Genomic DNA, 8,031 nt, shown 5'->3' on the forward strand with positions numbered 1-8,031 from the left:
ACGAGGTGGCCACTACCCACCTGGGCGTGCCACCCCCCTCCGGCGTGTGCTGGTGGGTAGTGGGTCCCTTGAAGTCCATCTCAGCGTGAGACCGACGCCAAAAAATCTTATAAATACAGAAACCCCAAAAATAACCCTAGATTAGAAGTTCCGTCGCCGCAAGCCTCTGTAGCCACGAAAAATCAATCTGGACCCTGTTCCAGCACCCTACCGGAGGGGGAAATCATAACCGGAGGCCATCTTCATCATCCCGGCGGCCACCATGATGAGGAGGGAGTAGTCCACCCTCGAGGCTGAGGGTTTGAACTAGTAGCTATGTGTTTGATCTCTCTCTCTCTCTCTCTCTCTCTCTCTCTCGTGTTCTTGATTTGGCAAGATCTTGATGTACCACGAGATTTATTAATAGAGTTGGATCATATGATTTTTTCCCTCTCCATCTTGTTGCGATGAATTGAGTTTTTACCTTTGAGGTTTCACTTTTATCGAATTAAATACTTTGTTAGATTTGAGATCACTTGATGTATGTCTTGCATATGAATACCCGTGATGACAATGGGGTATTATATTGATTTTTTATGGAAAGACAGTAGGAGAGGCTCCTACTGTGTGTATATAGTTATATATTTGTAAAGAGTTACATGGGTTACATTTTTGTTACAAGGTGGTGTCTCTCTTTCACCCCTCACAGTAGAGAGGGGTGGTGGAGGGAAGCACTGCACTAGGAAACACAACAAAAACAGGGAGGTGTGATTAGGCTGGGGAGTTACAAAAAGTAGTTATATTGGTCTTATGGACCTCTTTCACCCTGTATTGAAGAAGGCTAAAATCTTCTTTGAATCGTGCCAGCCAAGATGCAGTGCTAGGGCAGATCCCTTTGAAGTGCTTGTTATTTCGTTCTTTCCACAAAATCCAGGCCGCCGTGAGGCAAATTTCCATGAAGAGAGGTTTATGTCCAGCCTCATTGGTTTGATTGATCAGATCAAGTCTTGAGTTGAAAGTAGGCCAGCTAACATCAAGTTTCTCCTAGCAAGAATGACTGAATGGGCAAGTGAAGATCATATGGTCAACCGTCTCTTCAATGTTCTGCCCACAGAGGAGGTAATCAAAGACCTCACCAATGTTGTAATGTCGGCGTTTCAACATGTTCCTTGTGTTCAGTCGGTCGTGTAGGAGTAGCCAACCGAAAACTTTGATCTTCATGGTGCATTTGGCCGCCAAAGGAGTTTGAAAGTTGGGTGGGAATGGACATATCTGAAATAGAATTTGTAGTACTCAGCAGCCTTGAAGTCTGTTTTCCCCAAATATAGTGCCACATGTCAGTGGATGTCGTGGAGGGGTTAAGGTGTGACGCCAAAGGTTGCATGTCACGAACTTCCACTAGGGCTTTGATACGTCTCCAATGTATCTATAATTTTTTATGTATTCATGCCATGTTTATAATATTTTTACATGATTTTGGTATGATTTGGTTAGAACTTACCCGGACAGACGTTGTTTTCAGCAGAACTACCGTGGTGGTGTTTTTTGTGTAGAAATAAAAGTTCTCGGATTGCGCTGAAAATCAACGGAGATTTTTTCTGGAAAATATAAAAAATACTGGAATGAAGAGTTACCGGAGGGGAGGCCCGTGGGCCCCATGAGGGTGGAGGGCGCGCCCCTGTGCCTCGTGGACTCTCCGTGGGGCCCCCTGACTTGTTCTCGACGCCAAACTCTCCTATAAATCCCCAAACCTCCAGAAAATAACCCAGATTGGGAGTTCCGCCGCCGCAAGCCTCTGTAGCCACCAAAAACCAATCGGGACCCTGTTCCGGCACCCTGCCGGAGGGGCATCCATCATCGGTGGCCATATTCATCATCCCGGTGCTCTCCATGACGAGGAGGGAGTAGTTCACCCTCGGGGCTGAGGGTTTGTACCAGTAGCTATGTGTTTGATCTCTCTCTCTCTCTCTCTCTCTCTCTCTCTCTCTCTCTCGTGTTCTTGATTTGGCACGATCTTGATGTCCCGCGAGCTTTGCTATTATAGTTGGATCTTATGATATTTCTCCCCCTCTACTTTCTTGTAATGGATTGAGTTTTCCCTTTGAAGTTATCTCATCGGATTGAGTCTTTAAGGATTTGAGAACACTTGATGTATGTCTTGCATGTGCTTATCTGTGGTGACAATGGGATATTCACGTGATCTACTTGATGTATGTTTTGGTGATCAACTTGCGGGTTCAGTGACCTTGTGAACTTATGCATAGGGGTTGGCACACGTTTTCGTATTGACTCTGCGGTAGAAACTTTGGGGCACTCTTTGAAGTACTTTGTGTTGGTTTGAATAGATGAATCTGAGATTGTGTGATGCATATCGTATAATTATACCCGCGGATACTTGAGGTGACATTGGAGTATCTAGGTGACATTAGGGTTTTGGTTGATGTGTGTCTTAAGGTGTTATGTTACTACGAACTCTAGGGTTGTTTGTGACACTTATAGGAATAGCCCAATGGCTTGATCAGAAAGAATAACTTTGAGGTGGTTTCATACCCTACAATAATCTCCTCGTTTGTTCTCCGCTATTAGTGACTTTGGAGTGATTCTTTGTTGCATATTGAGGGATTGTTATATGATCTAATTATGTTATTATTGTTGAGAGAACTTGCACTAGTGAAAGTTTGAACCCTAGGCCTTGTTTCCAAGCATTGCAATACCGTTTTCGCTCACTTTTGTTACTTGCTACCTTGCTGTTTTTATATTTTCAGATTATAAAAACCTATATCTAGCATCCATATTGCACTTGTATTACCATCTCTTCGCCGAACTAGTGCACCTATACAATTTACCAATGTATTGGGTGTGTTGGGGACACAAGAGACCCTTTGTTATTTGGTTGTAGGGTTGTTTGAGAGAGACCATCTTCATCCTACGCCTCCCATGGATTGATAAACCTTAGGTCATCCACTTGAGGGAGATTTGCTACTGTCCTACAAACCTCTGCACTTGGAGGCCCAACAATGTCTACAAGAAGAAGGTTGTGTAGTAGACATCAAGCTCTTTTCTGGCGCCATTGCCGGGGAGGTGAGTGCTTGAAGGTATATCTTTAGATCTTGCAATTGAATCTTTAAGTTTCTTGTTTTATCACTAGTTTAGTATATAAAATAAAACTACAAAAAATGGAATTGAGGGTGCCTCATATGCTTCATCTTTTTAATGTCTTTCGTGAAAATGATGGAAAGGCAAATTGTGCTCAAGTGCTAGAAGAAGAAGTCCATAAAATGCTTGGCATAAAATAATTGAATGATGAGCATGATAGCAATGTTGTTAGTATAAATTCCTTGAATATCCATGATGCTAATGATATGCAAAGCCACAAGCTTGGGGATGCTATGTTTGATGAAGATGATATGTTTTGTCCCCCAAGTTTTGATGAGAAAATTTATTATGATGATAGCATGCCTCCTATTTATGATGATTATGTTGATGAAAGTGGGTTTGGAAGAGTGTCAACTTTTTGAAGTAATGATCCCACTTTTTTGGAGGGTGTTGAATCTTATTGTGATAATTATGAAAGTGGACTTGGAGAGGTCATGAGTTTATTTAGTGATGAATCCACTATTTCGGAAGAGGTTCCAATTGATTATGAGAAAAAAGTTGCTATCTATGATGATTATTGTGATGACATGTATGCTATAAAGAATAATGATAACCAAGAAACTTGTCATCTTGATTTTAATTTTCAATTGGATTATGCCTCACATGATAGTTATTTTGTTGAGTTTGCTCCCACTATTCCGAATGAGAAGAATTTTGCTTATGTGGAGAGTAATAAAACTTCTATGCTTGTAGATCATGAAAAGAATGCTTTATGTGATAGTTATATTGTTGAATTCATTCATGATGCTACTGAAAATTATTATGAGGGAGGAATATATGCTTGTAGGAATTTCAATAATATCAAGTTTCTTGAAAATCTTGAAGTTGATTCTTGTTCCCATAAGTTGTTTGCTCACAATATATGCTTTTTTTGCTTTCTTATGCTAGTTGATTCTTGTTCCCATAAGTTGTTTGCTCACAAAATCCCTAGGAAGTGGGTTAGACTTAATTGTTCTAGTCATATTCTTCATGATGCTCCCATTATGTTTCAATACTTATCTTTTATGTGAGCATCATTGAAATCATCATGCCTAGCTAAAAAGGCATTAAAGAAAATCACTTGTTGGGAGACAACCCAACATTTACCCCTACTGTTTTTGTGTGTCCGCATGATTAAGCTACTATAGTAATCATGTTTTATAACTTTTGTTTCAATAAAGTGCCAAGTAGAGCCTTTGGGAAGACTTGGGTGAAAGTTAATGCGATCTTGCTGTAAAAAACTGAAACTTTGCGCTCACGAGAATAATTGTCATTTTTAACAGAAGATTGATTTTAAGTTGATTATTTTCGCAAAAGACTATTAGACAAATTCCTCACGTCCACTAATTTACTTAAGAATTTTTGGAGTTACAGAAGTACTCGAGAGTTAAAGATTACTATAGACTGTTCTGTTTTTGACAGATTCTGTTTTCTATGTGTTGTTTGCTTATTTTGAATCTGTGAGTAGTATCGGAGGGTATGAACCATAGATAAGTTGGAATACAGTAGATATTACGCCAATATTAATTTAGAATGAGTTCATAACAGTACCTAAGTGGTTACTTATTTTCTTATACTAACGGAGCTTACGAGTTTTCTGTTGAGTTTTGTGTTGTGAAGTTTTCAAGTTTTGGGTAAAGATTTGATGGACTATGGAATAAGGAGTGGCAAGAGCCTAAGCTTGGGGATGCCCAAGGCACCCTAAGGTAATATTGAAGCACAAACAAGAGCCTAAGCTTGGGGATGCCCCGGACAGCATCCCTCTTTCGTCTTCGTTCATCGGTAACTTTACTTGGAGCTATATTTTTATTCACCACATGATATGTGTTTTGCTTGGAGCATCATTTTATTTTATTTTGTTTTACTTGCTGTTTGAATAATATTGCAAGATCTGAAATTCTTAAGTGTTAGAGAGTCTTCACATAGTTGCATAATTATTCGACTACTCATTGATCTTCACTTATATCTTTTGGAGTAGTTTGTAGTTTGCTCTAGTGCTTCGCTTATATCTTTTTAGAGCACGGCGATAGTTTTATTTTGAAGAAATTGATGAACTCTCATGCTTCACTCATATTATTTTGGGAGTCTTTATAACATCATGGTAATTTTCTTGGGTTATAAATTTAGTCCTAATATGATAGGCATCCTAGAGGGATGTAATAAAAACTTTCATATAAAGTTCATTGGATACTATGAGAAGTTTGATTATTTATGATTGTTTTGAGATATGAAATGGTGATATTAGAGTCATGATAGTGGAGTAATTGTGAATTTGATAAATACTTGTGTTGAGGTTTGTGAGTCCCGTAGCATGCACGTATGGTAACCGTTGTGTAACAAATTTCAAGCATGAGGTATCTCTTTGATTGTCCTCCTTATGTGTGGAGGTCGGGATCGCACCATGGTTAACTCCTACCAACCCTTCCCCTAGGAGGATGCACGTAGAGCTTGGTTTTGATGACTTGTAGATTTTTGCAATAAGTATGTGAGTTCTTTATGACTAATGTTGAGTCCATGGATTATACGCACTCTCACCCTTCCACCATTGCTAGCCTCTCTTGTGCCGCGCAACTTTCACCGGTACCATACACCCACCATTTACCTTTCTCAAAACAGCCACAATACCTACCTTTTATGGCATTTCCATAGCCATTCCAAGATATATTGCCATGCAACTTTCCACCGTTCCTTTTATTATGACATGCTTCATCATTGTCATATTGCTTTGCATGATCATGTAGTTGACATCGTATTTGTGGCAAAGCCACCTTCATTAATTCTTTCATACATGTCACTCTTGATTCATTGCACATCCCAGTACACCGCCGAAGGCATTCATATAGAGTCATATTTTGTTCCAAGTATCGAGTTGTAATTCTTGAGTTGTAAGTAAATAAAAGTGTGATGATCATCATTATTAGAGCATTGTCCCATGTGAGGAAATAAAAAAGAGAGGCCAAAGAAGCCAATCAAAAAAAAGAGAAAAAGAGAGAAGGGACAATGCTACTATCCTTTTACCACACTTGTGCTTCAAAGTAGCACCATGATCTTCATGGTAGAGAGTCTCATATGTTGTCACTTTCATATACTAGTGAGAATTTTTCATTATAGAACTTGGCTTGTATATTCCAACGATGGGCTTCCTCAAATGCCCTAGGTCTTCGTGAGCAAGCAAGTTGGATGCACACCCACTTAGTTTCTTTTTGAGCTCTCATACACTTATAGCTCTAGTGCATCTATTGCATGGCAATCCCTACTCACTGACATTGATATCTATTGATGGGCATCTCCATAGCTTGTTGACATGCCTAGTTGATGTGAGGCTATCTCCTTCTTTTTGGTCTTCTCCACAACCACCATTCTATTCCACCTATAGTGCTATGTCCATGGCTCACGCTAATGTATTGCGTGAAAGTTGAAAAAGTTTGAGAATACTAAGTATGAAACAATTGCTTGGCTGAAATCGGGGTTGTGGATGATTTGAATATTTTGTGTGACGAAGATGGAGTATAGCCAAACTATATGATTTTTTAGGGATAAGCTTTCTTTGGCCATGTTATTTTGAGAAGACATAATTGCTTTGTTAGTATGCTTGAAGTATTATTATTTTTATGTCAATATTAAACTTTTGTCTTGAATCTTTCGGATCTGAACATTCATGCCAGAATAGAAAAGATTACATTAATAAATATGTTAGGTAGCATTCCACATCAAAATTTCTATTTTTATCATTTACCTACTCAAGGACGAGCAGGAATTAAGCTTGGGGATGCTGATACGTCTCCAACGTATCTATAATTTTTGATGTATTCATGTCATGTTTATAATATTTCTACATGATTTTGGTATGATTTGGTTAGAACTAACTCGGACTGACGCTGTTTTTAGCAGAACTACCGTGGTGGTGTTTTTGTGCAGAAATAAAAGTTCTCGGAATGCGCTGAAAATCAACGGAGATTTTTTCTAGAAAATATAGAAAATACCGGAACGAAGAGTTACCGGAGGGGAGGCCCGTGGGCCCCACGAGGGTGGACGGCGTGCCCCTGTGCCTCGTGGACTCTCCATGGGGCCGCCTGACTTGTTCTTGATGCCAACCTCTCCTATAAATCCCCAAACCTCCAGAAAATAACCTAGATCAGGAGTTCCGCCGCTGCAAGCCTCTGTAGCCACTAAAAACCAATCAGGACCCTATTCCGGCACCCTGTCGGAGGGGGGATCCATCACCGGTGGCCATCTTCATCATCCCGGCGCTCTCCATGATGAGGAGGGAGTAGTTCACCCTCGGGGCTGAGGGTATGTACCAGTAGCTATGTGTTTGATCTCTCTCTCTCTCTCTCTCTCGTGTTCTTGATTTGGCATGATCTTGATGTACCGCGAGCTTTGCTATTATAGTTTGATCTTATGATGTTTCTCTCCCTCTACTTTCTTGTAATGGATTGAGTTTTCCCTTTGAAGTTATCTCATCGGATTGAGTCTTTAAATATTTGAGAACACTTGATGTATGTCTTGCACATGCTTATCTGTGGTAACAATGGGATATTCACGTGATCCACTTGATGTATGTTTTGGTGATCAACTTGCGGGTTCAGTGACCTTGTGAACTTATGCATAGGGGTTGGCACACGTTTTCGTCTTGACTCTTCGGTAGAAACTTTGGGGAACTCTTTGAAGTACTTTGTGTTAGTTTGCATAGATGAATATGAGATTGTGTGATGCATATCATATAATCATACCCGCGAATACTTAAGGTGACATTGGAGTATCTAGGTGACATTAGGGTTTTGGTTGATGTGTGTCTTAAGGTGTTATGTTACTACGAACTCTAGGGCTGTTTGTGACACTTATAGGAATAGCCCAATGGATTTATCAGATAGAATAACTTTGAGGTGGTTTCGTACCCTACAATAATCTCCTCGT

This window comes from Triticum dicoccoides, chromosome 2B (assembly GCF_002162155.2).
Source record: "Triticum dicoccoides isolate Atlit2015 ecotype Zavitan chromosome 2B, WEW_v2.0, whole genome shotgun sequence".
Taxonomy (NCBI): Eukaryota; Viridiplantae; Streptophyta; class Magnoliopsida; order Poales; family Poaceae; genus Triticum; species Triticum dicoccoides.